A 25616-nucleotide genomic window follows, 5' to 3' on the forward strand; every position below is an offset into this window, starting at 1 on the left:
CATGGTCTTCACTTTCGTTAGAGGTATTCTTTCACCAAGCACTGGGGAAAGAAAACAAAGAAGAAGCAACAATTAGCTGTCAGTGTTCAGGTATAGCTGTCATTGTAATGACACTGTGTATTTTCCAATCATTTTTATGAGTGTCACCTATTATAAGAATTTTATGCATATACCATGACAAAGACATAGGTTTCAATTCAGATTCTGTTTTATAATCTTGGGTAAGCCATATGACCATGTCGGGGTCTCGGTTTCCATCTCAGTAAAAAAGGTGGAATGTAATAATTTCCACCCTCCAAATTGAATATTCTGGGGATAGGTAAAATGATGGATATAATGTACCTGATAAATAGGAAGTCTCAATAATGACAGCCATTAACATTGCTTTTGACATCCCACTGTATCCTTCTCAAGGAAGCTTAGGTAGGGAGGTAGAAGGGGGATTCCTATCCTCTTTCTACAGGGGAGGAATTTGAAATGCAGGAAGTGTTTGAGTTGGCTGTGGTCACACTGCTTGTCAGATGTAAACAGTATATAACTAGCTCTCCCAATTTTTCTCCAAGTTGAAAGTGAAGAGAGGGTTGAAAGAAGAATCCAGGAGATAAAGAACAATTTAGGGAGATTAAGAGGCTCGAGAAGCAAGAAAGAGTCAAAACTGAAATTAAAAGAAAAGAAAAACAATACACAGAGATCTGCACTCACAGAGACTTCCAAAAAGAGGGAGACATAAGTGAGGGAGATACAGAGATGCAGACATAGACATATACACACTGAAGTAGAGAGAGAACAGAGAAGAGATCTAGAAAAAACTGTGGAAAACTGCTGTTCCTAGGACCACACCTACCTCTTCAGTTCTTTTTTTTTTTTTTTTTTTCTAATTTTATTTTATTTTTAAACTTTACATAATTGTATTAGTTTTGCCAAATATCAAAATGAATCCGCCACAGGTATACATGTGTTCCCCATCCTGAACCCTCCTCCCTCCTCCCTCCCCATACCATCCCTCTGGGCCATCCCAGTGCACCAGCCCCAAGCATCCAGCATCGTGCATCGAACCTGGACTGGCAACTCGTTTCCTACATGATATTTTACATGTTTCAGTGTCATTCTCCCAAATCTTCCCACCCTCTCCCTCTCCCACAGAGTCCATAAGACTGTTCTATACATCAGTGTCTCTTTTGCTGTCTCGTACACCGGGTTATTGTTACCATCTTTCTAAATTCCATATATATGCGTTAGTATACTGTATTTATGTTTTTCCTTCTGGCTTACTTCACTCTGTATAATAGGCTCCAGTTTCATCCACCTCATTAGAACTGATTCAAATGTATTCTTTTTAATGGCTGAGTAATACTCCATTGTGTATATGTACCACAGCTTTCTTATCCATTCATCTGCTGATGGACATCTAGGTTGCTTCCATGTCTTGGCTATTATAAACAGTGCTGCGATGAACATTGGGGTACACGTGTCTCTTTCCCTTCTGGTTTCCTCAGTGTGTATGCCCAGCAGTGGGGTTGCTGGATCATAAGGCAGTTCTATTTCCAGTTTTTTAAGGAATCTCCACACTGTTCTCCATAGTGGCTGTACTAGTTTGCATTCCCACCAACAGTGTAAGAGGGTTCCCTTTTCTCCACACCCTCTCCAGCATTTATTATTTGTAGACTTTTGGATCGCAGCCATTCTGACTGGTGTGAAATGGTACCTCATAGTGGTTTTGATTTGCATTTCTCTGATAATGAGTGATGTTGAGCATCTTTTCATGTGTTTGTTAGCCATCTGTGTCTTCTTTGGAGAAATGTCTATTTAGTTCTTTGGCCCATTTTTTGATTGGGTCATTTATTTTTCTGGAGTTGAGCTGTAGGAGTTGCTTGTATATTTTTGAGATTAGTTGTTTGTCGGTTGCTTCATTTGCTATTATTTTCTGAACTGAACAATTGCAAGGAGTTCCATTTTCAATAGGTCATGACATGACGAGGCCCCAAGAGTTCTGCAACCATGCAAACCTACACAAGACCCTTGAGACCCACAGTTCTCCTAGCAAGGTACTTATCAATAAATAGGAGTTGAACTTTAAGACTCTCGTGAATGATTACATTTCCTTCTAACTCTGATTGGTGAAAGAATAATCAGATGAAAAGAAGCATCTCAGAAAGGAATATAATGCCACTTACAGTCCCCATACTTACATGACTATGCACTCTGAGAGGGACACCAGCCCAGGGTGCCCAAGCTACTTCATGCTTCTTTCCTGGCTTCAAGTACTCAGGGAAGCTTCAGTTGTTAGCATGCAGTGGTGACCAGTAACTTCTAGTGATATATGCTCTGACCTGCCCTAATTGTCCCCTTTAGGCACTAATTTTTTATAATAACACGAAGTTTTCAATAATCTTTACCTCCATCAGTGACCTTGGGGAGTGGACTTTGAAAATCCTCCAAAAATAGAGAATTCTACTGTAATGTCTTCCTTGGGGTTTTGCTTGAGTATCACTGACTCGATGGACATGAGTTTGAGGAAACTCTGGGAAGTAATGAAGGACAAGGAAGCCTGGCTTACTGCAGGTCAAATAATCACAAAGATTTGGACTTAGCAACTGAAGAGCAATGAGAACATAGTATCTAGAGAAGCTGGTGTTTGGGTGGGAGTGGAGAAAGGTTTAGAAGAAAGAGGAGACTGTTGGGCACCGGTGCAAGTCCTTCATTTGCAAGCTAAGGAGCACAAGGTTTTGAATGTGTATCAAAGGTTAAAAAAAGAAATCAACTGTTTTCTGCAGGAGTGAGAGCTTTGACTAAGTTTGTTCTCTAGATTTTGTTGAGGGATGTGGGAGAGACTTGGGGTGGGCTGAATCTGCAGAAACCAGGTGACCAGCTGCTGGATGGCCAAGCTCATGGCAGACATTCTGCACTAGGTGGAAAAGGAGTCCAAAGAAAAAGTCTCCCTTCTGGAGTGTACTTACTAATGTATGAGGTTGTTGCGGCAGATCACTTCAATGGTGTATTGAGGCAAGTAAGAAATGCATGATGGGTGGTTTGCTTTGGTCAACTCCTTGGGCAGTTAGATGACTGAAAGTCTGGTTACTTCATTCCATGGCTGGAATCATCCTTGGGAAAGAAAGCTAGATCAGATCCACACATATTTCTTCATTAAACCACAAGCATAGGAAGATTTATAAGGCAATTGCAGATGTTTTAGACATGAGGGACCAAATGAGGTAGTTCCATTTAAGAGGTTGATATTGGACTGTGCAGGTGGCCATAGTTACAGCTTTTTGTGTTACGCTAGAGATGTGGGCAGAGAAGGCAATGGCACCCCACTCCAGTACTCTTGCCTGGAAAATCCCATGAATGGAGGAGCCTGGTAGGCTGTAGTCCATGGGGTTGCTAAGAGTCAGACACGACTGAGTGACTTCCCTTTCACTTTTCACTTTCATGCATTAGAGAAGGAAATGGCAACCCACTCCAGTGTTCTTGCCTGGAGAATCCCAGGGACAGGGGAGCCTGGTGGGCTTCTGTCTATGGGGTTGCACAGAGTCGGACATGACTGAAGCAACTTAGCAGCAGCAGCAGCAGCAGAGATGTGGGAAACTGACAAGAGACCAACAGCCTTTACAACTCTCCTTGCAGTGTGATTTCAGGCTAGAAATAGTTGGCAAGGAAAGGCCTACTGGTAAGGCTGAGGAAGGGAGTAATCTGAGCCAGTCCTTTAGCTCCTGTTTCAGCACGAAAAACAGAAACATCGGCTCAGTCAGAGTTCTGTGTCATCATTCAAAAATAGATGTGATTTTGCTTGACTCAATATTTAGCCTTGGGGGTGGCAGCCATAACCTCTGAACAGAAGATTGCCTCCTCCCAGGATGCATAATAATTCATATTTGATCCAGAATCAGGAACTCAGAAAGTCCTCTTAGGGCCACTTTCTCCTTGTAGGCACGCATGCAATCTCAAAGGTGGAATTATCATCATGATGCCCATATTCCAGATGAGGAAACTGAGGTTAAGGGACTTGATCAAGGTCACACAGCTAAGCACGTATAAAGTCAAGCACAAACCCAGGGCAACAACAGTCCTCAAATTGTGTATTTTTGCTCTGCACCCACCAGGGGTGAAGGGTCATGATCTATCACTAATTGTTTAGGCAGAAGTAAGAAATATTCAGACTTAAATGGAAGAAACTAAGGAAAACTACTAGAACATTCAGCTATGACCTCAATCGAACACCTTATGATTATACAGTGGAGGTGACAAATAGATTCAAGGGATTAGATCTGGTAGGCAGAGTGCCTGAAGAACTATGGATGAAGTTTCCTAACATTGTACAGGAGGTGGTGACCAAAACCACCCCCGAGAAAAAGAAATGCCGGGAGTCAAAGTGGTTGTCTGAGGAGGCCTTACAAACAGCTGAGCAAAGAGAAGCCTAAGTCAAATGAGAAAGGGAAAGATATACCCAATGGAATGTAGATTTCCAGAGAATAGTAAGCAGAGATAAGAAAATCTTAAGTGAATACTGAAAGGAATAGAGGATAACAGTAGTATTGTAAAGACTGTATATCTCTTCAATAAAATTGGAGATACCATAGGAACATTTCATACAATGATGGACACAATAAAGGACAGAAAAGGCAAGGATGTAACAGAAGCAGGAGAGATTAAGAAGAGGTAGCAATACACAGAATTATACAAAAAAGGTCACAATGACCTGGATAGACATGATGTTGGGGTCACTTATGTAAAGCAAGACATCCTGGAGTATGAAGTCAAGTGGCCTAAGGAAATATTAGTGGAAGTGATGGAATTCCAGCTGAGCTGCTAAAAGTCCTAAGAGATGATGCTGTAAAAGTGCTGCACTCAATACCTCAGCAAATTTGGAAAACTCAGCAGTGGCCACAGGACTGGAAAATGTCAGTGTTCATTCCAATTCCTAAGAAGGGCAATTCCAAAGAATATTCAAACTATCAAAAACTGCACTCATCTCACATGCTAGAAGGTAATGCTCAAAATTCATCAAACTAAGCTTCAACAGTACATGAACTGACAGATTCCAGATGTAGAAGTTGGAATTAGAAAAGGTGGATGTACCAGAGTTCAAATTGCCAACATCCGTTGAATCATACAGAGAATAAGGGAATTCCAGAAAAAACACATTTGCATCTGCTTCACTGACTATACTAAAGCCTTCCATTGTGTGGACCACAACCAACTGTGGAATAGTCTTAAAGAAATGGTAGTCCCAGATCACCGTATCTGTCTCTTGAAAAATCTATATGCAGTTTAAAAAGTGACAGAGCCTGGTGGAACAGCTGAATGATTCAAAATTGGGAAATGAGCACAAGAAGTTATATATTGTTACTCTGCTTATTTAACCTATATGTAAGACACATCATTCAACATGCTGGGCTGGATAATCCCAAGCAGGAATCAAGATTACTGGGAGAAATAACAACAGCAGATATATGAAGATGTTACCACACTAATGGCAGAAAAGGAAGAGGAACTAAAGAACCTCTTGATGAGGGTGAAAGAGAAGAGGAAAAGTCTGCCTTAAAAGTCAACATTTAAAAAACTAAGATCATGACACTCAGTCCCATCACTTCATGGCAAATAGATGCAGGAAAAGTGGAAACAGTGGCAGATTTTATTTTCTTGGGCTCCAAAATCACAATGGACCTTGACTACAGCCATGAAATTAAAAGACACTTGCTCCTTGGAAGTAAAGCTATGACAAACCTGGACAGTGTATTAAAAAGCAGAGACATCACTTGGCTGACAAAAGTCTGTAGTGTCAAAGCTATGGCTTTTCCTGTAGTCTTGTACAGATGTGAGATTTGGACCATAAAGAATGGGGAACACCTAAGAATTGATGTTTTTGAATAGTGGTGCTGGAGAAGATTCTTGAGAATCCCTTGTACAGCAATGAAATCAAACCAGTCAGTCCTAAAGGAAATCAAACTGTGACCCCTGCTGTACCATCTTAGACCTCTACTGAAGGTGTTCATGTGGAAAGAACTGATGCTTCCACTCCAAAACTGCCTAACCATGGCAATTCGAACCAAATGTTTTGTAGTACTACCCCTGGAGGAAGTTGAGAAAGGTTTAAGATTCTGCAGACCCTGAGTCCCCTAATTCTTGAGTTGCAGTCTCCCCATCAGAGTTGGAGGCCAAAGAAGGCGCATTCTGGGCCCTGGAGGAGGATAATGGCTCAGGGATCCACAGGGGCCGTCACTTGCCAAGTGAAACTGGAAAGGACACAGCAGGTGTGTGTGGCAGAGAGCTGGTGACTTGGGTGGGGGGACAAAAAAGAACCCTCTTAGTATGAAAAAGCTCACCTAGAGTCCCTGGAGCAGAAGCCCACTGCCAATGTTCATCTGAGATGTGATGATTGAATATTTTCATTACCCCTTATAATCCCTCTGATTAAGGAGGTGGTGGAGTTGGTGGTGGAAGAGTCATAAACTCTTTCATGGTCTAGACCATCCCCTAGCCACTATCTTTGAGGCTACATCTACCCAGCTCCATCTACCCAGCTCCACTCATGTGGTTCTGCAGGAAACTGACAATCATGATTGCTGCTGGATCAGGGCTACATAACCATGTAAAGCCACTCATAGGACCCCATGGCACTGCCAGTATGGTTGACCTCCAGCTGGACATGTGATCTGTGGTAGGCCATTCAGAGCACTCCCTTGAACCATGATGTCTCTGAGCTTCTTTCCTTACAGGTTAGATGCCTTAGGGATATAAAACCCTAAGGCAGGTAGCTTTGGATTCCCTCACTAGGTATAGAAGCCTTAAGGAACAAAGCTGTCAGGCTAAGACAATGAAGAGAGTGGGGAAAGAGTGAGGATGAGAAAGAGAGAACTGATGACTTCTGATTTGTTGGGTCCACTCACTGGGATCTTTGGATCTGCTCTGGTTCCTGTGTCTCAGATCCCCAGAATCCTTCCAATAAGTACCCCCTTTCTTTGAAGCCAGTTGGAGTTGGACTCCTCTCATTCATGATTCAGACTTGGTACCAGATCCTTCATGATCATTATGCATTATACATCCCAGAGCCAAACTGAGACACCCATTTATTTTAACACCATTAGGAGTGAAACCCTTTATTCTTTACTGAGAATAGGGTTTGCAGAGCACCAAATGCAGTTCACCAGCATTCCTGGGCAGGAGTTCCCTAAGTGTGAGCAAGTGTGTTTTAGGAGCAGCCTGATTAATTCTTGAACCAGTCCAAGCATTTACACTGCCTGAACTAGGCCAATTCTGTCATTTCCTCAATCATAAACAGAGAAATACAGCCTCAGGAAGACGTCACCCAGGATCCAGGTCTCTGAGTTGTTATCTTCCTCTGTGCCCCCTTCAGTTCAGTTCAGTTCAGTCACTTAGTTGTGTCCGACTCTTTGCAACCTCATGAATTGCAGCACGCCAGGACTCCCTGTCCATCACCAACTCCTGGAGTTCACCCAAACTCATGTCCATCGAGTTGGTGATGCCATCGAGCCATCTTATTCTCTGTCCTCCGCTTCTTCTCCTGCCCCCAATCCCTCCGAGCATCAGAGACTTTTCCAATGAGTCAACTCTTCACATGAGGTGGCCAAAATATTGGAGTTTCAGCTTTAGCATCAGTCCTTCCAAAGAACATCCAGGACGGATCTCCTTTAGAATGGACTGGTTGGATCTCCTTGCAGTTCAAGGGACTCTCAAGAGTCTTTTCCAACACCACAGTTCAAAACCATCAATTCTTTAGCACTCAGCTTTCTTCACAGTCCAACTCTCCCATCCATACGTGACTACTGGAAAAACCATAGCCTTGACTAGACGGGCCTTTGTTGGCAAAGTAATGTCTCTGCTTTTGAATATGCTGTCTAGGTTGATCATAACTTTCCTTCCAAGAAGTAAGTGTCTTTTAATTTCATGGCTGCAATCACCATCTGCAATGATTTTGGAGCCCCGCAAAATAAAGTCTCACACTGTTTCCACTGTTTCCCCATCTATTTGCCATGAAGTGATGTGATCAGATGCTATGATCGTAGTTTTCTGAATGTTGAGCTTTAAGCCAACTTTTTCACTCTCTTCTTTCACTTTCATCAAGAGGCTTTTTAGTTCCTCTTCACTTTCTGACATAAGGGTGGTGTCATCCGCATATCTGACATTATTGATATTTATCCTGGCAATCTTGATTCCAGCTTGTGCTTCTTCCAGCCCAGCATTTCTCATGATGTACTCTGCATATAAGTTAAATAAGCAGGGTGACAATATACAGCCTTGACGTACTGGTTTTCCTATTTGGAACCAGTCTGTTGTTCCATGTCCAGTTCTAACTGTTGCTTCCTGACCTGCATACAGGCTCTCAAGAGGCAGGTCAGGTGGTCTGGTATTCCCATCTCTTTCAGAATTTTCCACAGTTTATTGTGATCCACACAGTCAAAGCCTTTGACATAGTCAATAAAGCAGAAATAGATGTTTTTCTGGAACTCTCTTGCTTTTTCAATGATCCCAACGGATGTTGGCAATTTGATCTCTGGTTCCTCTGCCTTTTCTAAAACCAGCTTGAACATCTGGAAGTTCATGGTTCACGTATTTCTGAAGCCTGGCTTGGAGAATTTTGAGCATTATTTTACTAGCATGTGAGATGAGTGCAATTGTACAGTAGTTTGAGCATTCTTTGGCATTGGCTTTCTTTGGGATTGGAATGAAAACTGACCTTTTCCAGTCCGGTGGCCACTGCTGAGTTTTCCAAATTTGCTGGCACATTGAGTGCAGCACTTTCACAGCATCATCTTTCAGGATTTGAAATAGCTCAACTGGAATTCCATCACTTCCACTGGCTTTGTTCATAGTAATGCTTTCTAAGGCCCATTTGACTTCACATTCCAGGATGTCTGGCTCTAGGTGAGTGATCACACCATTGTGATTATCTTGGTCGTGAAGATCTTTTTTGTACAGTTCTTCTGTATACTCTTGCCACCTCTTCTTAATATCTTTTGCTTCTGTTTGAAAGGTGCTAAAGCAGTGGCCTCGAGAATCCTGGGGGAGTCAGAGACACACACCAGTCAGCCTGAGTCCTTACCTGCAACTGCCCTCAATATCCATACCTGCCACACTTCTTGGTTTTATTTCCCTCTTTTGGTAAAGTATCAGGTGGTTTTCTCAGCAGCTGGGGACGTGAGGGTTCATCCAAAAATGAAAAGGGCCAAGACATGTGGTTGTCATATAGTAGTGGAGTTGGGGATGAGAGGATGAGAAATTTGGGATTATCAGAAGCAAAGCAATATACAGAGGACTGGATAAACAACAAAGTCCTAATGTATAGCACAGGGAACTATATTCAATATTCTTTGATGAACTGTAATGAAAAGAATAAGAAAAAGAATATATATTTTTGTATGTGTGTAACTGAGTCAGTTTGCTGTGCAACAGAACTTAAGGCAACACTGAAGATCAGCCATACTTCAATACAATTTTTTAGAAAAGAACAAGAGTGTCCCATGTTTCTCCTCACACTCTGTTTCTTTACTTCTGAATCCTGGCCCTTGTTTTCTCCCCAGAGAATGCCAGTTCTTCTCCTGAATCCCCACAATCTTTTTTTTTTTTTAACTTTTAATTTTGTTTTGGAGTATAGCTAATTAACAATATTTTGGGTTTCAGGTGGACAGTAAAGGGACTCAGTCATCGTATCCATGTATTCTTGTTCCAAAGACACCCCTCCCATCCAGGCTGCCACATAACATTGAGCAGAGTTCCCTGTACTACTCAGTAGCTTGTTGTTTGTTATCCACCTTAAATACATTCATAGCAGTGCTCATAACACATTCTTTAAGACTTTGCTCAGGCCCTCTGAGGAGATTCCTTGGACCCACACTCACCCTCTTTGGCCACTCCAGGCTTGGATGCATGAATTACTCTGGTGCTCCACCCACACCGGTTGGTCTGTAATACTCATCACCACTAATCTGCTCCCAAGGCCCATTTGAGAGGACCTTGGGATGCCATTTCCATGGAATCCAGTGTAAATTAGCCTAGACCCAAGCAGGTCTCCTTATGGCTCCATGAACTGCGGGGTTAGAATTACTGAAATTCCCTCTCTTCCTCAAAGCCTTCTTTGAGCCCATCAGCCTGATCTGAACTCCCACTGGGAGCTGACATGAAGCCTCCACCCTGTGCTGGGGCTGAGCAGTCACTGTGCACCCTTTATTCACCTTAGCATCCAACTTTCCCACCGAGGGGACTTGTACTCTAACTCACAGAGGGGGAACTGGGCTTAGCAAGGGGAAGTTGCAGCCAAGAACTAAGGTAACCAAGTAACTTATCATTCAAAGCAGGAAAACTTTGAGAAGGGAAGGAAGAGTGTTAATTTATGCTGGGACAGCACACTGGGACTGTCTGCAGCCATCTCCTTGTCACATGGCTTATTTCAGGGACTGCTAGAGCTGACATTCTGTGTTCATGCATCTGAGGGCTCTGATTGAATAGAAGCTCTTTGAGGACTGAGGACCTTAGTGTTCCCCTCTCTTTGTGACTTCCACCATGCCAGCATCGGGTGGTGTCTCCACATTTATTTCAGGATGATCAGTGTCCCAGACGTCCCTTTACTCTCAAGTGGTTTTTTTTTTTTTTTTTCTGGCAGGCACTGGCCCAGCCACAGGGCTCAGCAGCATCTGCAATGGTGTGACATGGCCTGCAGAGGGCAGCCTCCTTCCAGCAGTAGCCCAAGGGTTCCTGCAAATTCCTATTTGAGAACCAACCCTCAGGGTTGTCCCCTCACCTTGAGGATGTAGGCTTGAGCTGGCACTGGATACTTGATGCCGTTGATGGTGAAAATAATAGAGGGCAGGGTATTGATGGTAAAACATGAAATGTAGTGCTGTTAGTGAGAGAGGGAGAGAGGTTGGCCCTGGAGATCCTTGTTGTGTGTGAAGACTGGGAGTGACCCATTGGCGTGACCCTTCTCCTTGGAACCCCGTGGTGTGGCCCCGATGAGCTTCTGGATATTATTACCAGCGTTGTTGGTCTGACGATCAGTAATGTCACAGTGTCCACAATGGCATGACATCCTCCAGAACAAGCAATAACCTTACTTTTCATGGAGATGCTGAGACATCAGGACAAAGCAGGTGTCAAGGTTTCTCTGAATCTCCCCAGAATTGCCTCCTCCCAGACTGTTTCCTGAACATCTCTTCATCTCTTGCCTTGACTTTACCTTTGCTCTGATCACAGCACCTTCCTTGACATCCTTGAATACAGTATTTGAATACACCAGGCTCTTTAGTACCTTGACACAAGCTGGTCTTCCTTCCTGGAAGACCCTCCTCATCTTTGAGTAGCTAATTTCTTCTCATCTTCCAGATTCCAGCTTAACTGTCATGGTTTGTGGATGTATATCCACAGTGTGTATCAGGCTCCTGTTTTGGTCACTCTCTGTAAACCCTCTGTATACCCACATAAACTTAGGTATATGCTAGACCTAAGTGACAATTCACTATGTGACTGAGTCATTTCTTGTACATCTGCCTTCTTAGATGTGAAGGAAAGTTTTATTCTCATTGCCTCACTAAAATGCCTGGCAAATAGTGGATGCACAATGTTTGTCTGTTAAATGAGTGAACAAAGACTGTGAAAATAATGAATGAGGATCATCCAGAGAGCTGTATCCAGTGTCAAACAAAAATGGGTCAAACACACAGTGAAGATGGAGGTTCCCAGGGGCAGCAGATTCTAATAGGGATGGGGAAGACTGGCTGTCCTGGGAGAGGGTGTCTCCCAGCACTGTTCATTTACCCAGCTCAGACACTGAGGCCCTGGCCAGGTGATAACTGACTAGTCCAGGGGACCTCCAAAGGACAGGTCAGCATTTGTCTGAGGGTATTACACAGAAACCCATCCATTATTGCCCCTTGTCCTCAAGTCATTTCTGTATCCCACCTTCCTGATTCTCTCAGTCAGCACTTTCTGCACTGGGTGCCTGAGGGAGGCAATAAGTAGCTGTGGTTATGTGGGGTGTTTTTTATTATGAGTTGCTTTCAGGTCTCAGGACTGTGGCCAACCTCTTTCCATTGCTGGCTAGCTTCTCCCTAAGGAGACCAGTTTTCCCCATTTGTTCAGGACTTTCCCTGTTTTTAAACTGATATTTATATGTACTGAACACTTCCTTGGTCCCATGTAGCTCTGGACAATTGGTCATCTTATCATAACTCTGTTTGGGCTGAGGAAATTCTCCCTAATCCTTTTTTCACCACACTGTAGGGTCCTCTAACCATGCTCCCCACCTCACACTCAGGGGTGCAGTTCTTCCCCAGCTGCACAGACCTCTCTGGACCCTGTGAAGGACCCTGCTCAAAGCCCTGGTCAGGAGGCCTGGAGTGATTATGGATCCACAGATGGTTTGTGTATCTTTGTGTTTGTGTGTTTATTTGTGTGTGTATTCCTATGTGGCTCTGTGTGTATGCTTGTGTGTCTCTGCCTGACTATGCATGTTTATCTGTGCCTGTGTTTTTTTTTTTTTCTGTGCCAGCCTATGGGAATACCAGACCACCTGATCTGCCTCTTGAGAAATTTGTATGCAGGTCAGGAAGCAACAGTTAGAACTGGACATGGAACAACAGACTGGTTCCAAATAGGAAAACCAGTACGTCAAGGCTGTATATTGTCACCCTGCTTATTTAACTTATATGCAGAGTACATCATGAGAAACGCTGGGCTGGAAGAAGCACAAGCTGGAATCAAGATTGCCAGGAGAAATATCAATAACCTCAGATATGCAGATGACACCACCCTTATGGCAGAAAGTGAGGAGGACCTAAAAAGCCTCTTGATGAAAGTGAAAGTGGAGAGTGAAAAAGTTGGCTTAAGGCTCAACATTCAGAAAATGAAGATCATGGCATCTGGTCCCATCACTTCATGGGAAATAGATGGGGAAACAGTGGAAACAGTGTCACACTTTATTTTTTTTTGCTCCAAAATCACTGCAGATGGTGACTTCAGCCATGAAATTAAAAGACACTTACTCCTTGGAAGGAAAGTTATGACCAACCTAGATAGCATATTCAAAAGCAGAGACATTACTTTGCCAACAAAGGTCCATCTAGTCAAGGCTATGATTTTGCCTGTGGTCATGTATGGATGTTAGAGTTGGACTGTGAAGAAGACTGAGCACCAAAGAATTGATGGTTTTGAACTGTGGTGTTGGAGAAGACTCTTGAGAGTCCCTTGGATTGCAAGGAGATCCAACCAGTCCATTCTGAAGATCAGCCCTGGGATTTCTTTGGTGGGAATGATTCTGAAGCTGAAACTCCAGTACTTTGGCCACCTGATGTGAAGAGTTGACTCATTGGAAAAGACTCTGATACTGGGAGGGATTGGGGGCAGGAGGAGAAGGGGATGACAGAGGATGAGATGGCTGGATGGCATCACTGACTCGATGGATGTGAGTCTGAGTAAACTCTGTGAGTTGGTGATGGACAGGGAGGCCTGGCGTGCTGCGATTCATGGGCTCGTGAAGAGTCGGACACGACTGAGCTACTGAACTGAACTGAACCCCTTGAAAGAAAAGCTATGACCAACCTAGACAGCATATTAAAAAGCAGAGACATTACATTGCCGACAAAGGTCTGTCTAGTCAAAACTATGGTTTTTCTAGTAATCATGTGTGAATGTGAGAGAGAGCCTATAAAAAAGGCTGAGCACTGAAAAATTGATGCTTTTGAACTGTGGTGTGGGAGAAGACTCTTGAGAGTCCCTTGGACTGCAAAGAGACCAGCTAGTCATTCCTAAATGTAATCAATCCTGAATATTCATTGGAAGGACTGATGTTGATACTGAAACTCCAATATTTTGGCCACATGACGGGAATAACTGATTCATTGGAAAAGACCCTGATGCTGGGAAAGAGTGAAGGCAGGAGGAGAAGGGGATGACAGAGGATGAGACAGTTGGATAGCATCAGTGACTTGATGGACATGAGTTTTAGTAGGTTCCAGGAGTTGGTGATGGACAGGCAAGCATGGAGTGCTTCAGTTCATGGGGTTGCAAAGAGTCGGACACAAATGAGTCACTGAACTGAACTGAGGACACATCATTCAAAGTGCTGGGCTGGATAATCCAAGCTGGAATCAAGATTACTAGGGGAAATAACAACAGCAGATATGAAGATGTTACCACCCTAATGACAGAAGGGGAAGAGGAACTAAAGAGCCTCTTGATGAGGGTGAAAGAGAAAAGGAAAAAGCTGCCTTAAAAACTCAACATTCAAAAAACTAAGATCATGGCACTCAGCCCCAGCATTTAATGATAGTAGATGGAAGAACAGTGGAAACAGTGGCAGATTTTATTTTCTTGGGCTCCAAAATCACAATGGGCCTTGACCACAGCCATGAAATTAAAAGACACTTGCTCCTTGGAAGTAAAGCTATGACAAACCTGGACAGTGTATTAAAAAGCAGAGACATCACTTGGCTGACAAAGGTCTGTAGTGTCATAGCCATGGCTTTTTCCAGTAGTCTTATACAGATGTGAGATTATAGAATGGGGAGCACCTAAGAATTGGTGTTTTTGAATAGTGGTGCTGGAGAAGATTCTTGAGAGTCCCTTATAGAGCAAGGAAATGAAACTAGTCAGTACTAAAGGTAATCAATCTCTGACCCCTGCTGTCCCAGATGAGGTCTCTGTCGAGGGTGTTCAGGTGGGAAGAACTGATGCTTTCACTCCAAAAGTGCCTAACCATGGCAGCTCTAACCAAATGGTTTGTAGCACCACCCTTGGAGGAAGCTCAGAAAGGCTGAAGCCTCTGTGTACCCTGGGTGCCCTGATATATGAGTTACATTCTCCCCAGCAGAGTTGGAGGCCAAGGAAGGGGCATTTGAGCCCTGCAGGAGGAGGATGGCTCAGGGATCCACAGGGGCCATCACTTGCCAAGTGGGACTGGACAGGACACAGCAAGCGTGTGTGGCAGAGGGCTGGTGACTGGAGTGTGGGGACAAAAGCAAACACTTTCAGTATGATGGACTCACACAGAACCCCTGGAGCAGAAGCCCACTGCCAATGTTCACCTGAGATGGGATGATTAGAATATTTTCATTACCCCTTATAATTCCTCTGATTGAGGAGATGGTGGAGTTGGTGGTGGAAGAGTCATAAACTCTTCCATGGTCTAGACCATCCCCTAGCCACTATCTTTGAGGCTACAACTACCCAGCTCCAGTCATGTGGTTCTGCAGGAAATTGACAATCATGTTTGCTGCTGGGTCAGGGCCACATGACCATGTAAAGCCACTCATAGCACCCCATGGCACTGCCAGGATGGTTGGTCTCCAGTTGGACATGTGATCTGAGGTGGGCCATTCAGAGCACTCCCTAGAATCCTGATATCTCTGAGCTTCTTTTCTTATGGGTTAGATGACTTCAGGATATAAAACCCTAGGGCAGGTAGCTCTGGAGTTCCTCAGTAGGTGTAGAAGCCTTAGGGAAGAAAGCTGTCAGGCTAAGACAGTCAAAGAAGAGAGAGGGGAAAGAGCGAGGATGAAAAGGAGAAAACCAATGACTTTTGATTTCTTGGGCCCAGTCACTGAGATCTTTGGATCTGCTCAGGTTCCTATGTCCCAGATCCCCAGAATCCATCCAATAAGTTCCCCCTTTCTCTGAAGCCAGTTGGAGTTGGGCTCCTCTCAAGTGTGCCTCAGACTTTGTACCAGATCCTTCTTGATCATTATGCACCTCCCAGACACAAACAGAGGCACCCATTTGTTTTAGCACCATTAAGAGTGAAACCTTTTATTCTTTACTGAGAATAGGGTTTGCAGAGCACCAAATGCAGTTCACCAGCATCCCTGGGCAAGAGTGCCCTAAGTGTGAGCCAGTGTGTGTGTTTGGAGCAGCCTGATTGATTCCTAAACCAGTCCAAGCATTTACGCTGCCTGAGCCAGGCCAATCCTGTTATTTCCTCAATCATAAACAGAGAAATACAGCCTCAGGAAGACGTCACCCAGGACTCAGGTCTCTGCATGTTTAAAAATTTCTGCGCCTCCTTTAAAGGTGCTAAAGCAGCCACCTTGAGAATCCTAGGGGAGTCAGAGACACCAGTCAGCCTGAGCCCTTACCTGCAACTCCCCCCAGTATCCAGGCTCAGCACACTTCTTTGTTTTATTACCTCTTTTGGTAAGTATCAGGTGATTTTCTCAGCAGCTGGGGATTTGACGGTTCATCCAAAACAAAAAGGGCCAAAACATGTGGTTGCCAGAAGGAAGGGTGTGGGTGAGGGGAGGACAGGGAGTAGGGGATTATCAGACGCAAAGTAATATACAGAGGAATGATAAACAACAAAGTCCTACTGAGAGCACATGGAAATATATTCAATATCCAGTGACAAACTGTAATGAAAAAGAATAAGAAAAAAAATATTTTTGTATGTGTATAACTGAGTCAGTTTGCTGTGCAGCAGAACTTAAGGCAACATTGAAGATTAGTCATACTTCAGTACAAATTTTTTAGAAAAAAACGAGAGTGTCCCATAGTTCTCTTCATACTCTCTTGTTTCTTTCCTACTGACTCCTGATTCTTGTTTTCGTTGCAGAGATTGCCGGTTCTTCTTCGTCTCCACAACCTGTTCTTTATTAAAAACCTTCATTTTTGTATTCGAGTATAGGTGTTAACAATATTCTGAGTTTCAGGTGGGTGATGAAGTGACTCAGTCATACATATACATGTATCCTTGTCCCAAAGATACCCCTCCCATCCTGGCTGCCACCTAACATTGAGCAGATTTCCCTGTGCTATACAGTAGCTCATTGCTGGTTATGCATGTTAAATACATTAATAGCGATTTTCACAACATGTTCTTTAAGTCTTCACTCAGGCCCTCTGGGAAAACTCCTTGGAGCCACACTAACCTTCTTTGGCCACTCCAGGAATGACTGGGTGATTCATTCTCATGCTCCACCCACACTGGTCGATCTGTAGCCCTGATCATCCCTAGTAAGTCCCCAGTGCTCCTTTGCAGAGCACCTCTGGTGCCATTTGCATGAAATCCAGTGTAGATTTGCCTATAGACAAGCAAGCCCCCTTATTGTGCTATGAGTCTGCGGGGTTAGAATTACTGAAATTCCCTTTCTTCCTCAAAGCCTTCTTTGAGCCCATCAGCCTACTCTGAACTCCCACAGGGAGCTGACATGAAGCCTCCACCCTGTGTCAGGGCTGTACAGACACTGTGCACCCTTTAGTCACCTTAGCATCCAACTTACCCACAGAGGGCTTAGGTATCCCAACTCACAAAGGGGGCACATGGGCATAGCAACAGAAAGAAGCAGTTGAGACTAGGGTAACTATGTAATTTATCATCCAAACAAGGAAAACTTTGAGAAGGGAAGGGAGACTGTTAATCCCTCTAGTGGGATAGCACACTGGGACTATCCCCAGCCATTCTCCTTGTCACATGGCCTATTTCAGGGATTGCTAGAGCTGACTTTCTGTGTTCATGCATCTGAGGGTTCTGATTGAACAGAAGTTCTCTGAGGCTGAGGTCCTTAGTGTTCCCCTCTTCTTGTGATTCATACCAGGCCAGCATGGGGTGGTGTCTCCATATCTATTTCAGGAAGATCAGTGCCCCAGACTGACCTTTACTCTCAAGTGGTTGGTTTTGTGGGAGGCACTGGCCCAGCTACAGGGGCTCAGGATCATCTGCCATGGTGTGACATGGCCTGCAGAGGGTACCTTCCTCCCTGAACCAACTCAAGGGTTTCTGCAAGTTCCTATTTGAGAACCAACCCTCAGGGTTGTCTCCTCACCTTGAGGACGTAGGCTCGAGCTGGCAGTGGGCAGTTGATGCCGTTGATGGTGAAGATAATAGAGGGCAGGGTATTGATGGTAGAACACGAAATGTAGTGCTGTTAGAGAGAGAGGGAGAGAGGTTGGCCCTGGAGATCCTTGTTGTGTGTGGAGACTGGGAGTGACCCTGTGGCATGACCCTTCACCTTGGGACCCAGGGGCGTGGCACAGATGAGCCTCTGAATGTTAGTGACCAGTCTTGTTGGGCTGTTGATCAGTGATGTCCCAGTGTCCACAAGGGCCTCGCAGCCGCCAGAACAACCAATAAGCTTTCCTTTCATGGAGATGCTGAGAGACAGTGGAACAAAAACAGCATCAAGGTAAGTCTGAGTCTCCCCAGAGCTGCCCCCTTCCTGTCTCCTGAACAGCCCTTCAGAGATGTAAGGCAACATCTCTTTCCCTGACTCTTTTACTTTGCTCTCGACATGACACCTTCCTTGACACCCTTGAATGCAATATTTGAATACATCAGGCTCTTTTGTACCTTGACACAGCTGGCCTTCCTTCCTAGAAGACCCCCCTCCCCTTTGACTAGCAAATTTCTTTTCCTCTTCCAGATTCCAGCTTAACTGTCATGGTTTCAGTGAAGTCTTTTCCTCGGTGTACATTAGTCGCCTGTCTTGGTCATTCTCTGTAGACCCTTCCTCATGTCTAGCATGTACCAATGTGACAATTCACTATGTCTGTGAGGCATTTCTTGTACATTTGCCTTCTCAGATGTGAGGGCAAGTTTTTTTCTCATCACATCCCTAAAGTGCCTGGCTCAGAGTGGATGCACAATGCTTGTCTGTTGAATGAGTGAATGAAGACTGTGAAAATAATGAATGAGGACCATCCAGAGAGCTGTATCTGGTGTCGAACAAAAATGGGTCAAATACACAGTGAAGATGGAGGTTCCCTGAAGCAGCAGATTCTCATGGGGTGGGGGAGACCAGCTTCCCTGGGAAAGGGTATCTCCAGCACTGCTTACTCACCCAGCTCAGACACTGATGCCCTGGCCAGGAGATATCTGAGTAGCCCAGGGGACCTCCAAAGGACAGGTCAGCATTTGTCTGAGGATACTACACAGAATCTCATCAATTATTGCCCCTTGTTCTCAAGCCATTCCTAGATCCCACCTTCCTGTTCTCTCAGTTACAGCAGCTTCTCCACTGTGTGCTTAGGATAAACAATAGGTAGCTAGGTTAAGTGGGGTGTCTTATTATGAGTCACTTTCAGATTTCAAGACTGTGGTCAACCTCTCTCCACTGCTGGCTAGCTTCTCCCTAAGGAGACTGTTTTCCCTCATTTGTTCAGGATGTTCCCTATGTTTAAATTGACATTTATATGAACTGAGAGCTTCCTTAGTCCTGTGTAAACATGGACAGTTGGTCATCTTATCACAGCTCTGTTCAGGCTGAGGAAATTCTCCCTGATTCTCTTTTCACCACACTGTAGGGTCCTCTAAACATGTTCCCCACCTCACACTCAGGGGTGAAGCCCTCCCTCAGCTGCATAGGCCTTTATGGACCCTGTTAAGGACCCTGGACAGAGCCCTGGTCAGGAGGCCTGGGGCAATTATGAATCCATGGGTGGTTTTTGTATCTGTGTGTTTCTGTGTTTGTGTGTGTATTTGTATGTGGCTCTGTGTGTTTGCTTGTGTGTCTGTCTGCTTATGCAATGTATGTCTGTGTGTGTGTTTGTATGTATCTGCTTATGTGTTTATATGTGCCCGCCTTTGTGTTTGTGTGTGTCTGTGTGTCTGTATGTGTCACTGTGGATGGTGTATATGTCTGGTGTATGTCTGTGAGTGTATTTGTGTGTGTCTGCTTTGTGTCCATGTACTGATGTGGGAGCATCACTTGGGGTGACCCTCAGAGGGAGAAGCTTACTGGTCTATGTTTATATGCCAGTCACCCACTCGGGACAATGGTATCCAGTTGAGCTGTCCCTTGTAGTAGGCTTTGTCCCTGCCACCCAACATCAGCATGCTGCTGTTCACCCTGCATTTGTAGAAAGAAGGAAGAGAGTGATCCTTGGATGACAGTAACAACAGCACTGTCAGGACTGTGCTTGTCCACCCATCAAGGCCCTGATGATGTCCCTATTTACAGATGCAGAAATTGAGGCTATGAGCAACTGTGAACTAGACCAAGGTCAGTTACTGGATAATGAGTGGCACAGAGGAGGGTAGAGGCTGGGCCACCTTTCCTGGGCTCCACCTACCCAAGCTTCTGGTGAGTTCTGGACCTCCTGTGACCTGAGTGCTCAGAGATACCCTCAGAAGACAGTGTGCTGAAGGCTTTGGCTTCCCCTTGTCTCAGTCCAGAAAAATCAAGGCCTGAAAGTGCTAAAGGTGTGAGTTCAGCTCACCCAGGGCTGGCACTGCTAGCCTGTGACCTGTGCTGTCCATAGGGCCCCACACTCAGTAGGGGACCCGACCTTTGCTCTCCCGGGCTTGAAATCCCAATACTTGTTGAAAAAGGATTCCCACACTTTCATTTTGGGTCCCACACTTCTGTTTTGCACTGGCTCCTGCAAATCATGTAGCTGATCTGGGCTCCCAGTGAAATGTTAGTGAGGAAGGAAAGATTTCCATCATCCCTCTCTTTCCACACATTTCAAAATCATCAGTAAATCTTGTTGCCTTTTCTTCCAACTCACATCCTGGTACCTTGCATTAGTCTTCATCTCCACTCACCCCCTACACCAAACTGCTGCTCTTGAACCCAGGAGCATGGTTGTATTCCAATAAAACTTTATTTATAAGGGCCAGTAATGAAGCCAGGTGGGGCCCTGGGGCCATAGTTTTCCTGGGTTAGAGTATCTCTCAGGATACTTCTTTATTAAGTGTTCTATAATTTTCTTGCAACTGAAGCATCTTAAGCTAATTTGGAGAGAGGGCTTGTCCAGCTCAGACTTACTTGCTCAAGTAGAAGGAAAAGACAGGGTCAGAAATGGCACCTTGTTTCTTCAGGTTGTGAAGAACCTGTTATGATGGACCTGTTGGGGTAGTTCAAGCCCAAGACGCCATCAAAGGGTAAACGGTCAAATCCATACTCCTCCAGGCTTAGACCAAACGGCTGGTCAGTACTTACAAGGTTCCCAATCTATGGGAGAGAAGAGTGTTCCCACTTACAGATTTGTGAAGTAGGGCTAGGACTGGACTGGGGTGCATCGTCATTAAATCCTCAGAGAAGAACTGAGGCTGGGCTGTGTCTTTGGTGGACCTCAGATGGTTAGACCACGCTGAGGAGAATTTGGATTCCGTTTGTGAGGGGTTGTGGACTTTAAAACATCTGCCCCTCTGAAAAAACAACATCTGCTTGAGTCAAATTGGCTTCAAGTCTTCTGTACAGTTGGGGCAACAAAAAGTCAGGACAGGACCCAATGGTGCCCCCTTCGGGACAATATGAGTAGAGATCAGAACAGTCTTCTCTTTGTCATCACTATGACCTGATGACAGAAATGGACTGAATTCACTGTAATGTACTGTGGATTCTGCATCTGCCCAGGAAGACAGAAGCTGAAAATACAATGTTGCTTGCAGGGTTCTATGAAGGTACTGCCTGGGAAATACACTTCTGGAGACGTGTGTGTGTTTGTGTGAGTGTTTATGAGAGAAAGAGAATAAAAGAGAGAGAACTACTCGGGTACTTTGAGGGAGGGAGGTCATAAGTTTTATTAGACTCTCAAAGGCCCCCTAGAGTGAGAACTCATTTATCAGGCCCCTCTGACATGTCTGTACTGCTTCTTTCCATCTTGGATATCGGAAGGACTTGGCTGCCACCAGGGTCCCCAGATCAGTTTGATTCTGCCCCAAATACCCCACGGCAACTTCAATCCTGAAAAGCCAGCCCAGCTCCATTGCTTACCACATGTGTGACCTCTGCAAGGCCCTTGCTGTCTGCACCTCAATTTCCTCATCTGTATTATGAGCTAATCAAAGTACCTGCTGTGTAGGGTTGTTGCAGGATTAAACCAGTTACTACCCGAAAGTGCCTAGAACATTCTGAGAATTTAAAAGTGGGTGCTTTCCCCCCCCTCTTCTCGCTCCCAGCAAAATGAACCTTGAACTGCTCATGGGCAGAGGAGCTGCAAGTCCACACCCCAAGGTACTCTCTGGGTTAGCTAATCTGGGAGTTTGTATGTCATCACGGGTGCTGTCTGCCCAGGGACAGGACCCTGTGGGTAGGATGGCCAATCACTAGGGGAGTTAGTGTAGGATGGGTCCTGCCAGCTGGTCCTGCATCTGTTTTGTAGCTGTGGTCACTCCATTCCCAGTACTGACTCAGCTTCTGTTTACACACTACCTGAATGGTGTCATAAACAAGATATCCCTTTATTCTCCCAGATCCATAGATGATTTCAAAGGGCTTGGTCGTATGCTGGTAGGTGGAAGACTCCCGATACTTGAAGGTAATGTGTGTATCTGCAGACACAAGAGTTGAATGTCAGAGAGTGACACTGTCAGATAAGTCAGACACACTGTCAGATGAGTGTCAGGTGCCAATGATGAAAAAGGCGGGGTATCAGACATGTAAAAGATGGGTGGTTTGGGAGGTGTCTGTACTCATAACAGGCAGGACTGGTGCAAAAGATGGGGGGCACCCACAAGTCAGGTGAGCCCATGTCAAACAACCTGGAATTGCTGAGGGGGTGTTCTAGTGGTGATGTTACCCACGTATGCTATCTATGGGGACCAGGAAGGGTGGGTTAGTATAGATCTGGCTCCCCTCGATTTCCACACTGCTGCCTCCCTCTGGGTGTCACATGTCTCCTGAGATCACTTTCCAACCACCATGAAGTTCACAATCTTTCTCAGAGAGGTGCCTGCATTTGATATTTTTTCCTGCACTACACAGTATGAAGGATATTAAATCTATGACCAGGCATTGAAGAAGTACCTCCTGCATTCGAAGCCCAGAGTCATGACCATTGGACCCCAAGGGAAGTCCTGGTGCCTTCATTTGAGAAGCTTTCTAGTCTCTCCAAACCCAACCTGAGCACCTCCATCTACAGGAGGTCCTCTTTGATCAACACCACTCACTCCCTCTAAACTCATACCACATCCAATCAACACCACACAGGTGACCCTTTCATTTGACATGTATTTACTCTTTGCCTCGCTCCCAGGCTGGCCTGGGCATTCTTGAAAGCAGAATGATTTCTTTTCTAATCTAATAAAAATAATCACAGTTAGATTCTTATGCTATTACACAGAATAGGGGTTTGGTAAATTTTTACTGCTGTGGTTCTTACACTTGTGGAAGTTGAATTCCTCTGCCTGAGGATTCACAATTACTTTGAAATTGGCTTTACCTTTTGATCAGAGATGGTTCATCCTTTATCTGTAACTGAGTGCCTCACTTAGTTCAGAAAACAATCTCCCTCAAACTAATGACACATTTCTGACACAGAAATGGACGTTTACCTGCCACAAAAATGGATGTTTACCTGCTACCTGGTCATTGCAGGGCCTAGTGACCACAGACCAAGAGTGGAGGATGAGAATGCCTTCTCCTCCAGGAATGGGGTCCCTGTTCCCCAGTGTCCCTGCCTTCTGCCCCTGCCACAGCCCCAACGTCTGATCTGCCACCTGCAGATGAGCCCCAGTGCTAGTCCACACCACCAGGGGGCGCGGGGGAGCACCATCCTCCCAATAGACTCACATCCAGGAAGTTCCTCATGGGTACAGAAGCCAATTTTTTTTTGGTTTCATAGTGGACTTTATTGGGAAAAGTTAGTGTAAAAAACATTCAAATTCATAAAATTTAAATAAAGTAAAATTATACCTTGTAGTTATAGTAATCGCTATAATAATCACAAATAAGGTAAGTCTAAATTATTGCCTAAGCAAACACTATTTTGTTAGAAATCTGGGGCAGTCTGTAAGCATATTCCTTCAGGAAATTGTTCAGCAAGGTTTTTCACTGAGGGTTTCTCGCATGACGTTCACTTTTGTTAGAGGTATTCTTTCACCAATCATTGGGGAAAGAAAACAAAGGAGAAGCAACAATTAGCTCTATCTGTTAAGGTATAAATGTCATTGTAATGGCACTGTGTATTTTCCAATCATTTTTATTAGTGTCACATTATTATCAGAATTTTATGCATATACCATGGGAAATACATAGATTTGAAAATAGGTTCTGTTCTGTAATCTTGGGTAAGCCATATGACCATGTGGGGTCTCAGTCTCTCCCTTGGGAAAAAGGTGGAATGTAATAATTCCCACCCTCCAAATAGAATATTTTGGGGATAAGTGAAGTGATGGATATAAGGTACCTGATAAATAGGAAATCTCAACAATGACAGCCATTAGTATTGCTGTTGCCATCCCACTGTATCCTTCTCACAGAAGCTCAGGGAAGGAGGTAGAAATGGGATTCCTATCCTCTTTTACAAGGGAAAAATTTGAAATGCAAGAGGTTTGTGAGTTGGCTGTGGTCACACTGCTTGTCAGATATAAAACAGTGTATAAGTAGTTTTCCACTCGTTCTCCAAGTTGAAATAGAAGAGACAGTTGAAAGAAGAATCCAGGAGATAAGGAACAAGTTAGGGAAATTCAGAGGCTTGAGAAGGAAGGATGAGTCAAATGAAATTTAAAAGAAAAGAAAACAACACAGAGAGAAACACATTCACAGAGACTTCCAAAGAGATGGAGAGATAAATGACAGTGAAACAGAGATGCAGACATAGACATATACATACTGAAATAGAGAGAGAACAAAGAGGACATGTTGAATAAAATGTAGAAAAAGTGCTATTCCACAGGACCACAACTACATCTGCATTGACTGTGCACTGAACAATTGCAAGGAGTTCCATTTTCAATAGATCATGAGATGACTGGACTCCAAGAGTTGTGCAAACATGCTAATCTACACCAAGACCCTTGCTAACTTGCTATAGCAAGGTATTTATCAATAAGTAAGAAGTGAATTTAAAACTGTCAGGGAAATATTCAATTCTCTTCTCAACCTGATGGGTGGAAGAATAATCAGATGAAAAGAAAATCCGAGAAAGGAAGATGCTGCTGCTTACAGTCCCCATACTTACTTGACTATACACTCTGAGAAGGCCACCAGCCCGAGGAGCACAGGCCACTTCATGTTTCTTTCCTGGCTCCAGGTACTCAAAGAAGTTCGGGTTCCTAGCATGTAGTGGTGACCAGGAGCTCCTAGTTATATATGCTCTGACCTGCACTAATTTTCCCCTTTAGGCCACTAATAGATCTGATAAAACACAAAGCTCTCAATAAAATCTTTACCTCCATCAGTGTCCTTGGCGAGTGGACTTTGAAGCTTCTCAGAATACAGAGAATTGAACTGTAATCTCTTCCTTGAAGCTGGGCTGGAAAATCAAACTGATCTGCATGGACATCTAAGAAGATGGAAAACCTTGCCTACTTGGAGAAAAAACTGCGAAGAACATCATGAAAATGGATACTAGGGGCCATGCTTGACATTCTTGGTTTCATGTCATCTTCCTAGCCACTTCATGAGATATGCATTGCTGTCTTCGTTGGAGAGGAGATTGCTAGGAGGATAAGTTGTCAAATGGCAAAGGGAAGACTTCAGGGGCAGCCCAGGGACATACAACTGGCTTTAGGTAGTGGGTCTAATGGCAGATGTCAGGGGCACCCATGATGCCAATCTGTATCATAGATTTAGGGCAGAGCAGTACTTCAATTGCATGGTTTCAGTATTGGAAGATATATCATATGCATCCACAAGATATTTTATATCATCCTACAAATGTTCAAGGAAGAACTGTGTGCTAGGTTCTGGGTAAGAGGCTTCAAAGTAAAAGTTGATCAAGACAAAAAT

At 44.3% G+C, this 25616-nt stretch overlaps 1 pseudogene; it reads right to left on the reverse strand.

The window, feature by feature from the left end:
* Nucleotides 1-17: 17 nt before the first annotated feature.
* LOC139176095 (pregnancy-associated glycoprotein 1-like) lies at nucleotides 18-24899 on the reverse strand (annotated as a pseudogene).
* Nucleotides 24900-25616: the final 717 nt, after the last annotated feature.

This window comes from Bos indicus, chromosome 29 (assembly GCF_029378745.1).
Source record: "Bos indicus isolate NIAB-ARS_2022 breed Sahiwal x Tharparkar chromosome 29, NIAB-ARS_B.indTharparkar_mat_pri_1.0, whole genome shotgun sequence".
Taxonomy (NCBI): Eukaryota; Metazoa; Chordata; class Mammalia; order Artiodactyla; family Bovidae; genus Bos; species Bos indicus.